The 22,477-nt window shown below is 40.7% G+C and overlaps 1 protein-coding gene across 5 annotated transcripts in view; it reads left to right on the forward strand.

The window, feature by feature from the left end:
• ATP6V1A (ATPase H+ transporting V1 subunit A) overlaps positions 1-22,477 on the forward strand; it is a 132,033-nt gene that overhangs the window by 17,992 nt on the left and 91,564 nt on the right. The window contains exon 1 of one of the 5 annotated variants that reach the window (XM_029579343.1): positions 22,178-22,280. The exons of the other annotated variants lie outside the window; for them this stretch is intronic. The gene's annotated coding sequence lies outside the window, so the exon portion shown is untranslated. Of the gene's footprint in view, positions 1-22,177; positions 22,281-22,477 lie in introns of those variants that run through there. 5 annotated transcript variants of the gene reach the window in all.

Consider the following 22,477-nt stretch of genomic DNA (forward strand, 5'->3'; position numbering starts at 1 on the left):
TGAAGCATGGTGTAAAAGACCACCAGTGGCATGGAGAGAAGTTGTTATACATTTTAATAAACCTAATATCTGGTTTCATTTTCAGTATATCGCCTCTTGAGAAAAGCTTCTATTTAATGCAGCGTGCAGATTTTTGCCTTGCTGGCTTTGTCAAGGTGACCTGATCTGTGCTGCTTAGGCATATATGAAACTACAGCTTTTGACATTTTGGCCGGCTTACCAGTGGGACTTTTTTTTTTTTTTTTTTTTTTTAAGACCTTGAGAGTTGGGGGGTTTTTTTTTTTTCCCAGTGGTTTGAGCCTGAGATTGTAGAATTTGCAATGTCACAATGCAGCTGCCTTTTTTTTTTTTTTTTCTTCCTTTGCTGGCCTCCTGTCTGAGTATCCAGGCAGTGACATTGGGACTGTGGAGAATGCAGGGCCCCCGAACAGCAGGCAGTGGAAATTGCTCAATTCTGCAGCTGTCGAAAACAGACTTTTTGGAGCAGAGCACCTTGGTAATTTGTTGGCACCACTTGTTATAAGTTTCCCCCAGTGTAAAGAAAGTAAAAAGAAGTACAATTCCAGCATTCATATTTCTCATACCTGTTATTCATCACTTGTGTTCATGGTCAGCTGGGGCTTTCCTTTCCTTTTTTATTTATTTAATAATTCTTATGACCCACAATTCTAACAATATTCATTCATTGTAGAAAACAACATACAATCATAAAAACACATACACATAAACATCAATTAGAAACTTGTCTAAAAAGAACTTCTTTAATTAGTTTATGGAAGCGTAAGTAGTCAGACTTGCTGCAATTTTCAGCTGGTAGCGCATTCCATATATCAGGAACCCCAATAGGAAAAGCCTTTGTTTCTTGTAAACATAAAGAATATTGCTTCATAAATAGACCAATCAAACCAATTGGGAAGATGATCTCAAAGAACGAACTGCAGCATATCGAGTGACCTTACACTCAATAAGATTCAGCTTAAATTGCTTTTATGGACTTTTCTTCCAGGAACTTGTCCAAATCTTTTTAAACCCAGCTACACTAACAACTTTTAACCGCATCCTCTGGCAACGAATTCCAGAATTTAATTATGTATTGAGAAAAAAATATATTTACTTCTGTTTGTCTTAAATGTATCACCTAGTAACTCCATTGTGTGTCCTTTAGTCTTTGTACTTTTTAAAAAAGTAAACAAACCGATTAGCGTTTACCCATTTCACGCCACTTATTTATAGACCTGTTTCTTCTCTAAATTGAAGAGCCCTAACCCCTTTAACCTTTCTTCATAGGGAAATAGTTCTATCCCCCTTATCATTTTGGTCACCCTTCTCTGTGCCTTTTCTAAATCCACTATATCTTTTTTGCGATGTGATGCAATGCCCAGAATTGTGCACAGTACTCAAGTGCATTCACACTATGGAGCAATACAGAGGCATTTTCTGTTGATAAGCAGGCTTATTTAACCATGCTGTCTGGGTGACGTCATCCAGCCATCACAGGACGGAGATGTTTGTCTAGGCTTGCAAAGCTTTGGATATTGCACCTGTGTGGCTCTTCCCAGGTATGCTTTGCAGAATACCTCAATTATATTTTTTCCATACCTCACAGCAGTGCGGACATGTCTCTCTTACTTTTTTGTTTCCTCACCAAATTTTACTTCACTTTTGTGAACCCCAAAAAGCACTTTTAAGTGCTGAAGAATCTTGAAAACACCAGGCTTCAAATATTACCAGTGTGGCAAGATCAGGTCTGTAATTGATGGCCATAACTACTGTTATCTTTGCCTCGGTCCTGAACATAATGAAGCCAATTGCAGGGAATGCGGCTGCATGTCCCCCCAGGCTCAGCATCAGAGGGCAGCAAAGATCCAAAAATTGAGAGAAGAGTCGGCAATGGGCAACTATGCCCCTGTGCCCTTGGCCATTCAACTCACTCTTCCCTGGGGCCAAAAACACAACATCCAGACTCGGTAAGGAGACACTCTTTTATGGGCGCTTCCAAAAAAGGGTAGCCAGATTGGCAAGATTCCCACAGTGTTTCCACTGAAAAGGATTGCGTTGGGGAAGGGAACTGCGACGGAAACATCCCAGAGTGGTCGAAGCACAAAGCGTTGGATCACGCGATGCAGTATAAAGCATTAGCAATGTACCCTAAAGCATCCACGAAAACAACGCAGATCGCTCGGTGCAGGGTAAAGCATTGTCAACACACCCAAGACAGATGCAACCAAAGGAGTCGGAACACTCGATGCAGCATAAAGTGTAGGAAAAGAAAGTCAGAGGGTGCGACGCAACAGAAGGTGTCAGGACAATCTTACAACGCATCTACGTTGATGGTGCATCAGAAACCATTGATGCTCCAAGCAGCTCCCACAGGGACCTTCGATGCATGCATCAAAATTGCTCCATGACCACAGAGATCTACCTTCAGAAAGACACTCCTCAGCTTACTGCCATTGACAGCCTGCATCTCTCTGATCTGGAGGAAGAGGAGAGGTCTTTAATATGCATGGGATCACCTGCCTCTTCTGTGTCTTCTAAATCAGAGCAAGAGGTCCATTCTGGTCTTTCCACCAGGGCACACAAATGGCACTGCTCCCCTCTTTGGGTTTTGTTTTTTTTTTGTTTTTTTTTTTACAGGAGTTTCTTCATAAAAAGCCCAGACCTCCAATTCAGGAGGCATTATCTACCAAATCCTGATGAAACTCTGATATTCTAAGAGCAGCACTGCCTCCACCTAGAAGTTTCAGTGGACAATGCTCTTGTAGCTTCTCAGGGGATGAGTGGGAACAAGTGAAAAAAAATGCCCTATGTCCCATACCTCCTTGGCTGCTCAAGCTATGGATCAAATTTCATCCATATTGAAGAATTTCTTTGCAGATCTTCCTGGAATTTGTTGCCAGAGGATGTGGTAGTGCAGTTAGTATAGCTGTGTTTAAAAAAGGATTGGATAAGTTCTTGGAGGAGAAGTCCATTACCTGCTATTAATTAAGTTGACTTAGAAAATAGCCACTGCTATTACTAGCAACGGTAACATGGAATAGACTTAGTTTTTTTTGGGTACTTGCCAGGTTCCTATGGCCTGGATTGGCCACTGTTTGAAACAGGATGCTGGACTTGATGGACCCTTGGTCTGACCCAGTATGGCATGTTCTTACTGAGCAGCATCCACAGCCTCACTGGCTGCCTAATGCCATCTGAAAGGGGTCATTCTTCATTCAGGGAATATTTCGCCATCCCTAGAAGAGGAGGGGGCTCAACCGTTCCCTCCAGAAATACATTTTTCCCTGTAACATGAAGATCAACTTCAGGATTCACCTCCTACTTCGCCGGGAAGCTCCACAAGAATTCCCTCGACTCGCCTGAAGAGCACCCAGAGCCCTCCTTCCCGCCGGAGGACCTGACTTATTCTAAGTTTGTTGAGAAGGTGGGCACGCTTCTGAAAATAGAAACCTGCAAGATTCCCAATCCTAGAACTGAAACTGCCCTACCATCTCACTTGCTGTTGGACTCTGTTATGGATAAGGTGTGGGAGTCCCCTTGCACTAGGACCATAGTTTCCAGAAAGTTGGATCTCAAATTTAGAATGCAGAAGTTGGCTCATTATGGCATGGTTCAGATCCTTCATGCCTCTGTAGTTGTCGAATCCACTATGCAAAAATTTAAAAAAAAAAAAAAAAATCTAGACTACACTTAAATACACTGCCGGGACAAGATAACAAGATTCTGGATGATCTTGAGTGCAAAGTGTTCCAGGGATCCATGTTAAACACTTGAATCCAGCAACCCCAATTTTACATAACTCGGTATCTTTATGAATGTCTGCAAGCTTTAAAACCATTCTTACAGATGGGTGATTATTATTATTTTATTATTATTTTTTATTATTTTTTTTTTTATATACCGACATTCATCTCAATTGAGATATCACACCGGTTTACATTCAGGTACTGTAGGTATTTCTCTATCCCCAGAGGGCTTACATCATCGCATGCCCCAGCCCTTAGTCAACCTAGAAGAGGGTCTTTGGCATTTGCTCAGAACTCTTTAGGAAGCCTTCAATACTTCCTCTCAAATCTCGGCAGCTTCATTTGTAGCAAGAACAATCGCATGGTTATTTTCTAGTGCCATTCATGAAAATGTTCATGACAAACTGGCTAACTTGCCTTGCAAGGGGGACAGCCTCTTTGGTAAGAAATTGAAGGAAATGGTCTCACAAATACATAGAAACATAGAAACATAGAAATGACGGCAGAAGAAGACCAACCGGTCCATCCAGTCTGCCCAGCAAGCTTCACACATTTGTTCTCATACTTAACTGTTTCTCTTGGCTCTTAGTAACCTTATGTTCTAATTCCCTTTTCACCCCCACCATTAATGTAGAGAGCAGTGCTGGAGCTGCTTCCAAGTGAAATATTAAGTTTGATTAGTTGGGTAAGCGGCAGCATAGCTCTCTGCCATGAAGCAGAGGGCAATGCTGGAAATGTGTGAAGTATCAGTTTTTCTTTTCCCCTGTCATTGAAGCAAGGAGTCATGCCGGACATGCACCGAAAGTGAAGAATGCCTTGAAAGTCACATTAACTATCATCAAATATTGAAAGCCTAATAATTGGTAATACCTATAAGCCCATGAACCCATCCCTGTTTTTTTTTCTTTTTTTTTCTTTTCTTTTTTTAATTGGGAGATGGATGCCCTTCATCCTTCTACTCTGTGAAGGTGGACACCTACCACCGGCCACTGGCATCCCGCTCCGTTAATGCCTCTGTGGCTACTGCCGCTCCATGCAGTGTTTTACTACCTGCTCTTATATGCGTCCTCTAGAACTGATGGATCCCATCCCTGGGTTTTTTTATTATTTATTTAATTGGGAGATGACAGCCCTCCATCCTTCCGCTCCGTGAAGGTGGACACCTACCACTGGCCACTGGCATCCCGCTCCGTGAATGCCTCTGTGGCTACTGCCGCTCTGTGCAGTATTTTACTACCTGCTCTTTATATGGACACCTACCACTGGCCACTGGCATCCCGCTCCGTGAATGCCTCTGTGGCTACTGCCGCTCCGTGCAGTATTTTACTACCTGCTCTTTATATGTGTCCTCTAGACCTGATGGATCCCATCCCTGTTTTGTTTTTTGTTTTTTGTTTTTATTTAATTGGGAGATGACAGCCCTACATCCTTCCGCTCCATGAAGGTGGACACCTACCACTGGCCACTGGCATCCCGCTCCGTGAATGCCTCTGTGGCTACTGCCGCTCCGTGCAGTATTTTACTACCTGCTCTTTATATGCGTCCTCTGGACCTGATGGATCCACAATATTTATCCCATGCCCCTTTGAAGTGCTTCACAGTTTTGGACTTCACCACTTCCTCCGGAAGGGCATTCCAGGCATCCACCACTCTCTCCGTGAAGAAATTCTTCCTGACATTGGTTCTTAGTCTTCCTCCTTGGAGCCTCAGCTCGTGACCTCTGGTTCTGCTGATTTTTTTCTGTTGGAAAAGGTTTGTCATTGTCTTTGGATCGTTAAAGTTTTTCAAGTATCTGAAAGTTTGAATCATATCACCCCCTGCTCCTCCTTTCCTCCAGGGTGTACATATTTAGATTCTTCAATCTCTCCTCGTATGTCAACCGATGAAGACCCTCCACCTTCCTGGTCGCCCTTCTCTGTACCGCCTCCAACTTGTCCTTGTCTCTTTGTAGATACGGTCTCCAGAACTGAACACAGTACTCCAGGTGAGGCCTCACCAAGGACCTGTACAAGGGGATTATCACTTCCCTTTCTTACTCGATATTCCTCTCTCTATGCATCCCAGCATTCTTCTGGCTTTTGCAATCGCCTTGTCGCATTGTTTCGCCGACTTCATATCATTAGACACTATCACCCCAAGGTCTCTCTCCTGCTCCGTGCACATCAGCCTTTCCCCCCCATCGAATACAGTTCATTCGGATTTCCACTCCCAAATGCATGACTTTGCACTTCTTGGCATTGAATTTCAGCTGCCATATCTTCGACCACTCTTCCAGCTTCCTTAAATCCCGTCTCATTCTCTCCACTCCTTCCGGCGTGTCCACTCTGTTGCAGATCTTAGTGTCGTCCGCAAAAAGACAAACCTTACCTTCTATCCCGTCCGCAATGTCGCTCACAAAGATATTGAACAGGACCGGTCCCAACACCGATCCTTGCGGTACACCACTTAAAACCGCTCTCTCTTCAGAGAAAGTTCCATTTACCATCACGCATTGTCTTCTGTCCGCAACCAGTTTGCAATCCAGGTCACCACTTCGGCACTCACTCCCAAGCTTTTTGTTTTATTCACCAGTCTCCTGTGCGGAACCGTATCAAAAGCTTTGCTGAAATCCAAGTAGATGACATCTAGCGCTCTTCCTTGATCCAATTCCTTGGTTACCCAGTCGAAAAGTCAATCAGATTTGTCTGACAGGATCTTCCCCTGGTGAATCCATGCTGCCTCTGGTCCATCAATTCTCCGGACTGTAGATATTTCACTATTCTCTCTTTCAACAGTGACTCCATTACTTTTCCCACCACCGAAGTGAGGCTAACCGGTCTGTAGTTACCAGCCTCTTCTCTGTTCCCACTCTTGTGAAGCGGGACCACCACCGCTCTTCTCCAATCACTCCTCGGCACCACTCCCGTTTCTAGGGATCTATTGAACAGGTCACACAGCGGACCCGCCAGCACATCTCTGAGCTCCCTCAGAATCCTTGGATGAATCCCATCAGGCCCCATGGCTTTGTCCACTTTCAGATTCTTTAGGCTCTTCCCATACATTTTCTACTGTAAAATGATTTTCATCTATTCACTACCCTCCAGCTTCTTGTGGTAGAAATGGTCCTTATCAGGGTCTTCTTTAGTGAATACAGAGCTGAAGTATTCATTTAATATTTCTGCCATTTCTTCGTCTCTCTCCACACATTGATCATTTCCACCTTTCAATTTCACTATACCACTATGGACTTTTCTCTTTTCGCTGATGTATCTGAAAAATGTTTTGTCACCATTTTTTATCTCCTCATTCCAAATAAAAGAACAGAATGTGGTGGTCCAGTCTCTGACATCTTCAGGGTATCCACAATCTTCCAATAAGGAATACTTTTTTCCCATATAAGAAACTGTTCTATCAAAGGAGACCCCTACCGTTCATACCAAACTTACAGAGCTCCTACATATCAACCGCTGAGGCCTCAGTCTCAACCACTTCAGCAAAGAGGGCAAAGACCACAAAAACCCCACAATAACCACCACCCCAAAACCACAACAGGGTTTTTCAGCGATACTCGGCTACAGCCATTACATGTTGGGGGCAGACTAACCTTTTTCTCCTAGGCATGGTCCATGATCACATCAAACAGTGGGCTCTCAAGATCAAATCTCAGGGTTATCGATTGGATTTTGAGTATCTTCCCCTAATGCCTTACCAAGTGGGGCCCGCAAGGGTCCCTTCCCAGATTCCCTTGTTGAAGCAGGAAGTGCAGATCCTTCTCTGGCAAAAAAGCCATTGGCAAACTGCTGCATTCTCCCAATTACTCCCAATATTTCCTCATTCCAAAAAAGTTGGGAGGTCTTCAGCCCTCCTTTGATTGTCACCACCCGTGGGAGTAATATTAGGGATAGATTAGTACATGCACACTTACAAGAATGATGAACTGATATATCGGAGCTTGTCACTTCAAATGTGGACAATGCCAGTATTGTAAGAGCACAATTGAGGGTATATTTTGGGTAGATCCTGTTACAGGATATAGAATAAAAAGGAAATTTCACACAGAGTGCAGCTACATACATGTGCATGAGTTAATATGTCCATGTCCAAAAGTTTATGTAGGACGGACTACCCTATGTCAGCAAAATTAAATTAACAGGAGGCATTTTGAATTTTTACTTTGAAAACAGTCTCCTAGCGGTTTGAATGAAGCTCTTGATTTTACAACGCTATTGTGAATGGATTGCCCGTGGATGCAAGCTTAATCGTCCCCTAACAATTGGTTGTTTCAGTTTACTATGCCCGTGATTGGCTAGTTCGATGACTACGAATCTAAACCCATCTATCTCCAAAGAGGCGTACCCCAAGGATCCTCTCTTTCCTCGACCCTCTTCAACATATACCTTCTTCCCCTCTGCCAACTCCTCTCTAACCTTGACCTTACCCACTATCTCTATGCGGATGACATACAGATACTCATCCCCATCACAGATTCCCTAGCCATCACACTTAAAAGATGGGAAAACGCACTTGCATCGATAAACAGCCTCCTCACCAGCCTTAACCTAGCCCTCAATGCCTCCAAAACAGAGCTCCTCTTAATTTCACCAACTCACCACAACATTAGTACCCCCCCCCCCACCCCCCCAAAATCACTCCTCACAGTATGCGCGAGACCTAGGTGTCACAATCGATAATCGCCTCAACCTCCAAAAATTCATCAGCTCAACTATGAAAGATTGTTATTTTAAACTTAACACCTTAAAAAAGCTCAGCTCTCTACTCCACCTTTGCGACTTCCGGACAATACTGTAAGCTACTATTCTTTCCAAAATAGACTATTGTATTTCACTCCTACTTGGTCTACCCAAAGCCTATATTAAACCCCTACAACTCCTTCAAAACGCAACAGCCAGAATACTTACCAATACATGCAAATTTGACCACATCACCCCCATTCTCAAAGACCTGCATTGGTTCCCCATCCACCATCGTATAATATACAAAGCACTTACCATCGTACATAAAACACTACACAACCAGAACATATACCCTGAATGAAAGACCGTATATACTTCCACACATCGAATAGACCCACCAGGTCATCATATAAAGGTACCCTCCACACCCCCTCTCCAAAACAACTGCACCTCCTCTCCACCAAAGACCATGCCACCCGAACTCAGACTTGAGCAATGCGTGCAGAAATTAAAAAAACAAACCCCCCCCCCCCCCTCAAAACATGGCTATTCAAGAAAGCCTACCCTTAAACCTTTCGCATCCCATCCTGCGTATCCCTTTCCCCTCTCGACCATCACCAGCTAATACCCCCTGCCCACCCTTTCTCCTGCCCACCTACCTCAGCTATGTTGAACAAAACTACCGAATGCCCTTTTCACCCAAACAGACACCGCAGATATTCGCTACGTAAAACACTTTATTTAATTATTTAATTATTTATTTATTTATTTAAATTCTTTTAATATACCGATGCTCAAGACCAAGTCTTATCATACCGGTTTACAATATTACTAGAGGGAAAAACCAATTAACAACGATATACAAGGCAAAGTTACAAAAAACAGGGAGCATAAACATGGGCGTTAGAAGAGAAGAAGAAGATCAGACGAGTACAATTGGAGAGCCATGTAACAAAATAGTCAGCGAACAATTGATTACATATAGAGTATCTGAATTTTTTGACGGGAAGAATTGTCCTAGGCAGTTTCTAGCACAAAATTCTGTGGGTGACTGATCAGAGGAGGTAAAACGGGGGGGGGGGGGCAGGGACACTAACACATTACTTGTAAATAGTTTTCATATGTTATATTCTCTGTTTTAATTTAGAATGTCTTATTTATGCCTCTCTGCTTTGCCATTATGCATATTTGTTCATCATCTCCCAGTTCTCTCTGCCTTGTTTATTGTAACTGCCTTCAACACTTAGTCTCCCCCTTGTTTGATGTAAACCAGCATGATGTCCCTGACAAATGTCAGTAAAGAAAAGCCTTAAATAATAGTAATAATAATAGTTTGTATTTACCTGCACAGTATATATACCTGTTGATTTAAGACAATATGGCATCCATGGAACAAATGAAGTAAAGCCGATGATGTAGTTTGGGTATCGACTGAATGAAGATTAACATCCCCTGAGGAAAGACTGTTTTGTATCTGAAACATGGCCTCGTTGGGAGGGCAGTAAGCTTTTTTTTCATGTTAAATATTTCTCTTTGAATTATGGAGTTTTCATAGAGTGGATTACAATTATAACTCTCTCATGGTAGATGTTTGCAAAAACTCATGTACCAATTTTTTTAATTATATGTACATTTTTTAAGTGCTTATAAAAAAATATTTAATGTCAGATGTTGTACATGCTAAAGCATATTAATGTTTTTGGATGGAGGTCTGATGGTTGATGATTAAAAAATTAAAATTATTACCGGGTGCTAATGTTTGAAGATATGAAACATGCCACCTCGTCTGAGACTTTAACTTTTTCATTGTTTGAGTAGCATTTTTTTCAATTTAAAATTCCTTCAAAAAAATAATCACTGAGGCATTTAGATTTGGAAAGTGTTGGAGATTGTATTTGGTATTGATATTGTAACACCTTTTCAGTGGAAATTACTGTGTTTGTGGTATATGAATGTCTATCGGCTTTCCCCCTTTATCTTGTTTAAAAGCCACGCTATCTCATTTTTAAAGGTTAGTGCAAGCAACCTGGTTGGTTAAGGTGGAGCCCATCCTTTTGGAAAAGTCCCCCCCCCCCCTTCCCCAAAATGAAGTCCAGTTCCTAACAAATCTAAAACCTTCTCCCTTACACCATTCTCTCATCCATGCATTAAAACTTTGGAGCTCTTCCTGCTTCTGGGGTCCTGCAACTGATACTATAACTGATTTTAATGATAATTTACAGATTTCTAATAGAAGGTCTGCAGTTTCAGTTTGCAGTTCTTTCAGCACTCTGGGATATTTACCATCTGATTAGGTGATTTGCTGCTCTTTAGTTTGTCAGTTTGTCCTGTTACATCTTTAAGGTTCATTGAGATGTGTTTCAGTTCCTCTGAATCATCACTTTTGAATGTCACTTCTGGCATGGGTATTTGCCTTACATTTTCCTCATTAAAGACACAAGCAAAGAATACGTTTAATCCGTCTGCTATGGCCTTGTCCTCCCTTAGTGCCTCTTTCACACCTCAATCACACACACTTTACAGGAAACCTGCCTTTTTTTTTTTTTTTTTTAAACTCCCGATACATTTGCATAGCTTTAGTTTACTGCATCAGGAATTTTAAAAAATTTAATTTGAGTGTTAGAACCATGCACTGAAATCAAGCTCATTGTGTTTTAACATTCATTTTCCTGCATTGACCTGTAGGTATTTTGAAATGATTAGTTCGTGGATGTCAGCCAATGGTTTTAGTTTTAAATTTACAGTAAACTACGATTTTTGTGATTGGGCAGGAAATTACAACCAGAGGATGTTTTATCTTCTGGGAAATTGGTTTAATCAATTATGAATGAAGTATGAAATCTTGTATTTTATTATATTTTAGGTTAACATTGAAGCCACAGAGTTGCAAAATTAACGTTTATGAGTTTTGTCTGCTTAGGTATTTTAATCCCATTGTCTAGTTTTAATTACGATAGGTGCCCCAAATATAATGAATTACAATAATCTAAGGTTCTTTAATGCAGATCTTCAACTGGTTCAGAATGCAGTGGCTAAACTGATTACTGGATCTAATATTTTTGGTAAGATCTTCCCCTAAATTAAAGGAACTTTATTGGTTGCCTGCCCAACAGCAGGTTTTATGCAATACACTTTGAAGATTTTCATTGTCTGGCCAAGCTATTCAAAATTATGAGCTAGATTGCTCTGTATGCTCATCTGCAAATAATTTGTTATACTTTTTTCTTTTTGTGAGGTTAATCTACAAGAAACACGATCAAGGGCATTTTCTGTAACCATTTCTGTGGAATACCTTACCAGAGAAGCTGTGTGATGAAGTAGATTATTTAATAATCTAGAAACAAGATAAAAATGCTTTCTAAACAAGCTTTTGATTGAGTGCTTTTATCTTAATGCAGCAATTTTGAATACCTGTACCAGTTAAGAATATTTTGTGTGGTGTTTTGTTTTCGCTTTGTGTGTTCATTATGAGTGTTTTATGGTTGTATCATCATTGGTTATGTATTTGGATTTTGCCGAATATAAACATGCTATATAAATAATTGTCCTATTGGGTGTTGCAGTGTGATGGCTTAAATTTTTTTTTTTGTTTTTTTTTCCAGTTTTGTTTGCTATATTAAAATCTTTTTTAAAAGACTTGAAAAATAAACTGAAAAATATTTGGCATATAATATGGAATAATAGATTTTTCAAGTAAGAAAGATGAGGCATACAAGCATGACACAGCCAGGCCCATCAAAAGCTGCTTTCCATCTCAAGTGGAAATGTCTTATTACTCAGTGAAGAATCTTCAGTTTTTCCTAATTGGGGAAAGACAATTCATTTGTCACAAGCTGAGAACATCTTATTTTAATCCTTCCCCATTTCCCTGTATATTGGGTTGGTGCTTCTCAAACACTGCAGGCTATCCTAATTTTCATATCTTATACCAGGCTTCAGATCTAAAGACAGTAGCAGAGATCAAAGTATCTACAAATGTCTGTCCTGCTCCCAACAAATATGTCACTTTCTTACTCATAGAGCCCACAACTCTCCTGCATTAACGCACATGCCTACATTAGGCTTAAATGTTGAAAAATGTGTGGGGTTTTTTTTTTGTTTTTTGTTGTTTTTTTTAACTCCAATGGATCTTTTCCAGAAGGATCTGTCAGCAAAGCATGTATGAGATGCAGAGGACTGCGATAGCACAAAGAAGGCAGGGATAGGAAAATTTTATAGAAAAATTCTTAGACAATGGAAGAGGGAGGGAGAGATATTTTATTATTTTTAAATTCTTTTTATGGCTCCAACCTTTCCTATTTGCACCAGCAACTGTTCTTCCTTCTGGGCCCAACACAGGGGCTTCCAAAACTCCCCCAGTCTAAGGCTGCCGTTGCTCTTTCTGGCCCCTGGACCTACAATGCTTCTCCCTGCCCTATTGACTGCTATTCTTTTCGGCCCCAGCCCACCACTGGTCCTCCTGTCCTGGGGCTGTCCTTGCATCTTCCCTCCTCCCTCCCTGGCTCTGGCTCCTCTGCCTGGCAGTACATGCTAAATTTTAGTGCTCTGGGTTTTTTTCCAGTCCTGCAAGAAGGTATAATATCAAATTCAGATACTCTTAATATTTTAGGTTCGAAACAGTGTGGCTTGATCTGTTTGCTGCTTCCCACAAAAAAATCAACTCAGGAATTAACTATACTTGAATTTTTACAGTACTGCTAATATGCTGGATAAGTATTTTTTTTTTCTGTATAATGTGCTCAAAAAAGTAATCTAAGTAACATTCTAATGAACCTCTAGTGTAGGACTTTCCATACTTTTATCCAGTGTGTCCCCATTTTAGCCCTTGAAAATTCACATGACCCTAGTGGACCATCAAAACAATTTAGATGGGGTGTGTTTCCCCTCTAACAATCACTCCGCTCTAATCTTCCCAGCATTCCACTTGGTCCTCTCTCTCTCAACCTCCATTCCTTCCAGAGGACCTCTCTTAATTTCCTCCCCTCCTCTCTCAACCTCTGCCATTCCAGCTGATACCTTCTTACATCCCCCAGTTCCTCTCACCTCCTTCAGCCCATTTTGCATTCTCTAGCTGATCTTTTTCCTTTATTTGGATTTTATATACTACTTGAAAAACCCCAACTGATCCTCTCCCACTCGTTCCATCCCCTCCTCACTCTCATCTTCATTCATTCTCTCACTCCTTTTCTCTCACAACCCACCCCAGCTCCTTTTTTACATCCCCCAGTCAATCCTCTTTCATTACACCAGATCCCTCGCCAGCTGATTCAACCCACTCCTTCTTATTCCTCTAACAAACAGCCCCTTCTCTAAACATCCCACTAACTAGAGTCAGTGGGTCCCCGAGCAAAAGGTGGATGGCAATTGGTAGGGGCAACATTTGTCTCTTGGGTAGATCCGGTGGTGGATGAGGAGAGAGTAGCCATAGCAACCTCCATCAGCCAGTGTGCACTCAGTCCTCCCCTCTCCTTATGGCTGGTCCTAAGCCTGATGGTGATCTGCAAACTGCAACAGCATTAGTAATGAGTCAGCATGGGGCCTGTGAGCCAGGGCAAGGTCACATGCTCTGCAGTGGTCTTGATCCCACCTCTTACAAGGCTTCCTGATCTATGAGGGCAGAACCACCCTAGGGCTTATGAGTGCATGCTGACTTCCACTATTAATGCTGCTGGTGCCTTTTAACCCCAGCTGAAGGTTTTCTGACTTCATTTGGGATCCTGGCCCACAGTTTGAGAAGCTTTGCTCTAGTGACAAGTCATTCTAAATATTTTATTTATTTATTTCTTTTATATACCGACGTTCGATCGAGATATGGGACTAGGTTGCAAATGTTTAATTGCTCTGTTATTTCTCTCATAATTGCTTAGTTTACTATTTTTTGTTTGCTTGTTTGTTTTTTATTAATTTTACTAGTATGCTAGTTAAAATAAATTATTGCAGGCTCTGTCACTGCCCTTAGTACATGGACTCTGAGGTACAGGTTGTTTTCTCCATATTGATGTCAATTTTTGTCAAACAATCTCAGCTGGTTAAAGATGTCTGCTGTGAAAAGTGCATAGTATGGGCTTTGTACTCTGCTTTCACATTACTATGATGCTCTTCTCCTACAAACAACAGATAAGGGCCAATTTGACCCATCTAGTCTTCCCAGCTGTCGTCTTCATTGGTTGTCTATCACTTTGGCTAGATGGGCATATAAGTTCCCATCCATAAATCAACACCAGATTCCCCCCCCCCCCCCCAAGTCTTTTACTTAACCTCTGACCCCTGTTAATATCAGTGTCTTCTATATCTGGCCAAGCATGTTTAAATTATGTTACAGTGCTAGCTTCCACTATCTCTGCTGGTAAGCTGTTCCAAGCCTTGTCATTTTCTTCTTTTTTTTTTTTTGTTTTTGTTTTTTTCGCATTCCATATTTGATCAGACATCTAGGCCCCTTCCTATGGTTTAACACCTTGTTACCTCTTAGACAACCACCTCATTCCTCCTTGAACCTCTGCCTTTCCTTGTATACTCCTCCTGTGTATGCTTTTCTTTTGAGTTTTCTTTTGGTTTTTTTTAATGCTTATTGTAGACTGTCACTGGAATTAAATTATAAATTTGATGAAATCCACCTTGAGACTAGATTGCCAAAGGCAAAATATCAAATGTGTATAATAAATAATCCAAACAGCCATGAAAACTAGTGAAGCTGTTGTCTGAAACACCCAGCCATCCCATGCTTATTGATGTTAGGGTTATAATCATGGCCACACTATGCTGGTTACCTCAGCCTTCTTTGAAGCCTGATGCAGATGTACCACCACTCTATACCCACTGGGTTGTAACTAAATATATAAAAGAAAAATGTATATAAATTTTCCCAATACAGTGAATAGAGATGGACATAGAGAGAAGCTACCCACAGGCAGCAGTTTTTGCACACTGACATTTTGTCACCACAGTGATACTGTAAGTGGAATTGGGGATGTGAACATAGATAGCTATTGCCTAAGTCCTGTGCAGCTAATCTAACTCCAGGCCACTCTGAGATATGTAGTCCAGTCCTGGTTAGCCAATGTCATTCTACTGTCTGGATCATGTTTTATAGAATATAATGAGATGGGAATTTAAGAACCCCCCCCCCCCCCCCCAGAACTATATGGAAATCTTGTGGCATGGTGTTCTGGTGTTCTGCAAGAAAAAATAGGAAAGCCGTCACTGCTGTGTCATCAGGTGACAGAATTAGCTGATCTGAAAGGAAATCTATTTTATGTTTGAATAGACTTTAGAAACATAGAAATATGATGGCAGAAAAAGACCATATAGCCAATCTAATCTGCCTATCCATCCAATTTATCTAGCCCTTACAATTGCTATCACTCCCTCAGAGATCCCCTATATTTATCCCATGCTTTTTTGAATTCCGATACCATTTTTGTCTCCACCAACTCTACTGGGAGGTTGTTCCATGCATCCACTACTGTCTGTAAAGAATTTCCTTCTGAGTCTACCTCCTTTCACCCTCATCCCATGACCCCTCATTTGCAAGCCTCCTTTCTGTGCATGGAAAACTTTGAGTAAGACAGAGTTGAGGCTTGTTCATTTAATCTGCATGGTAAATTCAAGGATGTATGGGATAAATGCAGGGGATCTCTGAGGGAGTGATGGGAATTGCAAGGAATACATAAATTGGACAAATGGGCAGACTGAATTGACTGTGTGGTCTTTTTCTGCTGTCATGTTTTCATGTTTCTATGGGCCTTAATTGACAGCTATCTGGGATTTCCCCCCCCCCCCCCCTAATTTTATATATCCACCTCTTAACTCAGCCCAGCCATCATATTGACAGTCTTCAGCCAGAGGCCACAATCCTGCTGGAACCTGGCTAAAGTGGACCCAACATCTAGTGACTTGGTTTCATCACTGAGCAGTTAAGAATCCTCCCCAGGACTTGTGAATGCTGCCTCTGTAGCATCCTCAGCCCCAGCCAGCCTGGAAAGTAGAAGCTAGTCCCAGGAATCAGGCACAGGCCCTTCACATGGCAGTGCACATCACTGCCACTGAACCACAAGGCTAGCCCTGTAAAAATTTATGTTAAGAATCTAGGATATTTGTCATAGAGCTCTCAAATACAGCATCCCACTGGACTGGGCATGGATAGCAGTCTAGGTGCCCCAGACTGATGATGAATTGAAATTTAATCAAGGCAATTGTTCAGGTCCAGGTTACACATTTATCCTGTAAATATTTACTTTGTGTATGTGTGAAAAACAGTTTTGTGACACTTGAGCACTGGTGTTGCCTACACTGGTAGTACATTGAAGAGTGAACTGTTGTTCCAAGAGGTCTCTCCTCCATAGTGCATCCAAAAATAGTTAGCTAGAAATTCTAGCTTAATTTTAAAGTATTAAATTAGCAAACTTAATGCATTTTCATTTTTTGCCATTATTGTATTCTCTGAAACATCAGCTGGCATTGTATTTGCAGTGGTAATTTTTGTAAAAAAAAAAAAAAAAAAAAAAAAAAAGGAATGGACCTTAAGGATTCCTGTACTTTGCTGGGCACCTCTTGTATTTTTCTCATTTTCCTCACTTCTCCTCTCTGGTAGCACAAGATAAGCATTTTCTCCTTACTCCGGTTTGGCTTTAGTTCAGTTTATTTACTTGATCAATTGCCTATTAAACACATCAAAGTGATTTACAAACAATAATACATAGTAACATATATCATACAATATACATAAATTTAAAAAATTTATATTCCACCTTTTGTGACATTCAGGTACTATAAGTGTTCCCTATCCCCATAACATCTGTAATTTAAAGCAAGGGATCATCAAAGAAATAAAAAAAAAATAATGCAGTCTAGATACACTTTAGGGCGGCATTCAGTCAGTGCCAAATGCCTGGTTTTAGAGCTAGGCTTTAACTCCCTTCCTGAATCTTAGATAGCTATTCTCTTGACAGAGTTCCAATGGCAAAATGTTTCACAGAGAAGGAGCCAGGTAATAAAAGATGTATGACACGTTCATTCAGCCTAATTGCTGATGGACTGGCAGATCCAGCTAAGAGGAGCAGAGTGTTTGAATGGGTTTATAAGGAGACAACAAATCTGCCAGATGCTTTAGACAGCCCCTACATAACACCTAAAAACCATAGGAAAGATCTTAAATATTACTCTAGACACAATAAGTGTAGTACTCTAGCCAGTAAAGAGGTTGTGGGCATATTTCATTGCCCCAAAAAGTAATCTACATGCAGTACTTTGAAGCAACTGGAGGATTTTGAGGGATACTGCTTTAATAATTTGATATAGCGCACGTTTGAGATTAGTGTGTGGACTTACATTTCAAGGTTTCCCCCCCTGCCGAAAGGACATAATTGGCAAACATAGCATGTGTAGAAAAATAAGTTATGGACAACAGTTGAAATTTGATGTTCTATAGTAAGCTTGGAAACTACTTTGATCTTTAAGATTGATACTCACTCCAAAATAGATGGGGGAATTGTGATAGAGTAATTTCTCCTTTTTTGAGGATTCACTTTCAGCTTATGTTTGGCCAACCAGGAAAAGACAGCCTTTAATTAGGAATTTAAATTGCTTAAATCATCTCTTTGTAATGAGTTTCTTCTTTTTTGCGGATAACATTCAACTAATGACTTACCTTGACTAATTCCAAGATTTTAAGTTAGTCATTAAGGGCGTTGGGTAGAGGTTGAAGAACATAAGAGCAAGAACCAGTCCTTGGAGGACTGTATGTAATAGCAATCTGTTTTGGGGTTTTTTCTTTTGAGAGGTTGGAGCCTCAGTTTACTCAGTAAGTACAGTCAAGTCAGTCAAAAAAAAAAAAAAAAGTTAAACCAATATAAAATTTACCGTCTGATCATAGTGCCTATCATCGGTTGGACTAGTCTTAAATGGTTGATTGAACTGAATTTTGCTCTCATATCTAAGAAGATAATGAGGGCATCTTTACCCCCATCAGCTTTAACATGGATTTCATATGTGATTGCAAGCAAAGCTGATTTTGAGCAGAAAGACAACATTTTCGATTGCTTTAGAGACAAGTGGTAATTTGGAAGCAGTTCTGTAATTAATATTTGCAGGGTCCAAACTGTTTCTTTCGCAAAGAGCGAACCCTTGCGTGTTTTTTTTTTTTGTGTTTTTTTAAACAAAGATGGAACTAGGCCTAGCCCCAGGTTGATATTAATCATAGTGGAAAAGATATGGGCCCAGACCAAGTCTTGGTTCTTGATCAGTTTAGATGACAAAGGATCCAGTGGGGAAGTGCAAGAGCCAATGGTTTGAAACAGTACGAGTTGAGTGAGTACCAGTACATCAACTTGAAGCTGTATAAAACTCTTCCATAAAATTATTTAGTGCTGCAGACTAGCTGTTTTTTTCCCCCCTTGAAGGACAGGGTGGGGGTGGAGCTGTCTTCCCTGTAAAAAAGAGAAACTCTCCACTCCCAAAAAGGAAAAGATTCTTCAATGTCTCTTTTTTTTTTTTTTTTTTCCCCCACCTAGAGAAGAGACTTTTCCAAGGCATCCACAGCAACCCTACAGAAAGAAAGGAGAGCACCACAGCTTCTCCAAACTCATCTCTCCACACGCTGGCCTCTATGGGGTCACTATTAAACCCAGGACTCTAAACCACAATGGCACATCCCATTGGGAAATGCTTAAATAGTAGGATCTATCTGCTACTCTCACAAATACTCATATGTCCTTTCTACAAGAGATATATCTCCAATGGGTTCTTACTGACAAAAATGCTTAGTACATCTGGCACAAAAATCTATATTAAAGTGGTGTGTGTGTGTATATTATTATTTTTATTTTTTTTTTGCTTATGATGAAAATATTTAGATTTAGTTATATTTAGATTTTCAAATAACTTGATAATTGTCAGGTATTCCATCTGCTTGGTGGGGGCAAGACAAGATCAAATGTACATGTTTATATCCAGTTGTATCCAGTTGACAGTTGACAATTCATAAAAAGAAAAACATATATACAATTTAAAAAAAGGGATGCTCTACATGCTGAAAGAGTAAAGCCATGTCTGAGGTTTCTAAAACGTAATAAGTATGTAAGAATATAAGATATATATCATGCTCGGTCAGACCATCCAGCCCAGGATCCACTTTCTGATAGTGACCAGTCAAAAGTACCTGGCAGATCCCAAAGTTAGATGCAATCCTTGTTGCTTATTCCAGAGATAAGCAGTGGCTTTCCCAAGTCAACCAGGCTAATTGTTTATGGACTTTTTGTCCAGAAATATTTCTAATTCCCTTTTAATCCCAGCTATGCTAGATGCCTTGATCATATCTTCCAGCTACAAATTCCACTGCTTGATTGTGCATTGAGTGACAAAATATTTTCTCTGATTTAGCTTAAAAACTAGTTTCATGGAGTGTCCCTTAGTCTTAGGGTAAGTAAACCATCCCCTATTGACTTGTTCATCTCACTCATGACATAATTAACCTTTATCATATTCTCTCTTTTACCTCTTCTCCAAGCTGAAGAGCCCTAACTTGTTTAGCATTTCTTCAAAAGGGAGCTGTTCCATCCCCTTTATCATTTTTGTTGCCCTTCTCTGTACCTTTTCTACTTCCACCTTTTTTTTTTTTTTTAGATGAGGGTGACTCGAAGTGTACACAAATCTCAAGGTGTGGTCATACAATGGATCAATACAAAGGTGGCATCATACTGTCTCTGATTTTATTCTCCATTCTTTTCTAAATCATTCTTAACGTTCTATTTGCTTTTTTTAACCACTGCCACACACACAGCTGAGGATTTCAATGTATTGTCCACAAAGACTCAAAGATCATTTTCCTAGGTGGTGATTCCTAATAAGGAACCCAGCATTGTGCACATATAGTTAAGATTATTTTTCCTTATGTGGATCACTTTGCACTTTTCAACATTAAACTTCATCTGCCATTTAGATGCACGGTCCCACAATCTCGCTAGGTCCTCCTGCAAATCTTCACAGTTTGATTGTGTTTAGTAACTTTGAAGAATTTTGTTTCATCTGCAGGTTTGATCATCTTGCTTGTTGCTTCCTTTTTCCAGATCATTTGTGAAGATGTTAAACTGCACAGGTACCAGTGCAGATCCCTGGGGCATGATGCTGTTTACCTTTCTGCATGAGGAATATTGATCATTTAGTCCTACTCTTTTTCCTAGCTTCTAATTGGTTACTACCTCCTGTGACTGTCCCATTACTTTTTAATTTCCTAAGATATCTCCCATGAGAGGCTTTCTCAAATACCTTCAGAAAGTGACATTAAAAAAAATGGTTTCACTGGCTGACTGTAAAGAAAGATTGTTTTCTGTTGTTGTTTTGAATACATTCAAGTTCTGCAAGAGGTACTATGGGTGGATAAGTTCAGTTTCAGAGGGCTGGAGGTATCCCAGTGCTGTGAAGAAAACATTTTCTTTTTATAAAAGGTTTGCTTAGGTAAAGAAGACTTGAAATCCCTGAATGAATTTAGTTTCAGAAGTCTTTTAGAATTACATCTACAGTGCTTGGATTGACCACTGTGGTAATAGGATACTGGTCTTAATAGACCCTTGGCCTGACCCAGTTTGGCAAATTCTTATGTTCTTACACCAATTATCTATAAATTCTTCTTTTTTTTTTTTTTTCATTTTTATTTGACTGCATTGTAGTTTGTTATTGGAAAGGGAAGTCTTGCTTGCCTGTCTTACTAGAAAGCTGTTTTAGCAATGACTGGGTAGATTCTCTTCCTAGTCGTTAGTGCCCCTCTACCACATCCTGTGGCAGCACAGCAGAATCTGCTTGGAACCACCCACTAAAAGAGAGCAAAAGGAGAGAGCTGCTGGTTTCCTTCTAGAGCTCCAAACCAAATGATTCCTGGCTCTGCCAGAATGCAAGACTGAACTGTGGCTCGGTCACTTCCATGACTGTGGCACAAGTTCTCTCTTGGCTCTGAAATATGCCTCTAGTGAAACATTCTCCTTTTCCTTTCAGATGTGTTCACTCTCTTCTGCTGCCTTGTTTATGGTCTGCTAGTGGTATCACAATATATTGGCCAGTTCATCCTTGGCTCATTTTTATTCTGTCCTGCTTGAAACATCTTTTGGTCAGATGTATTGAGCTTCCCCCCCCTTCCCCCCAAATAAACACACAATGCCAAGCGAGGGTCCTAAAATACTGGAATAGATTTCAAGAAAAGACTAGGCAGGGGCTGCAAATTCATCAAGGAACAGGGGTTACCGAAACTTGTGTGTCTTGCTGATTGAATGTAGATTCATCAAAACTTTTTTTTTCCTTGTAAAAATTGTTACAAGTTTGTTTTTTTTTTGTTTGGTTTTTTTTCCAATGAAAATGTTTAGTGAGGATAACCAATGCAAAGCAGGGGCAGCTTTTACAGTGGATCAAAACTTACTGGTGATGCAGACTTCTTTCTCCCTCTGCAGATGATAAAATGAAATCACGCTCTGGACTGCTAGTTTGAGCTGCCAAGGATTTGATAAGGGATCTTTAATTGTGCGCTAGCTTGTGTTGATGTGTTAGAAGACTTGTTGCAGTAACTAGCTCTGCTACAAGGATTTAGTCTTCTAATTACCTTACTCACCATGGAGAGCTGTGTCTGAAATTGGGGAAGGAAGTGGCAAAATGGAGCTCCCTGGCCTGTGTTCTAGTTCCTCCTTGATGATGGAGCAGAGACGGATGAATCATCAGGTTCAGCTGACAGAGCTGGAATTTCTCGCCTTGCTGTAACACACTCAGAAGGGGGACGAATAACGAAGAGGCATTTTTGAAGTGGTGGCTTTAGGTTTAACAAGCCTCTTCATTTTCCCCTTCCTTGGGGATGTGTTTTCTTTCTTCCCTTCCAGTAGACAAGGTAAGGGGCAGGTTGGTTCTATAAGGGCTGAATCAGTTTTCATTTCAGACCTGGGTATTGTGTTGTGTTTTTTCCAGGAACTCTTAATAAGGATGCTAGACATAGGCAGGGATAGGGTGTGGTACATTTGTGAGATAGGAGATCTCCTGAAGCTCAGGAGCCTCCAGTCTTGTTCTGTTTCTCAGGTAGGTCTCACT

This window comes from Rhinatrema bivittatum, chromosome 15 (assembly GCF_901001135.1).
Source record: "Rhinatrema bivittatum chromosome 15, aRhiBiv1.1, whole genome shotgun sequence".
NCBI classification, from domain to species: Eukaryota; Metazoa; Chordata; class Amphibia; order Gymnophiona; family Rhinatrematidae; genus Rhinatrema; species Rhinatrema bivittatum.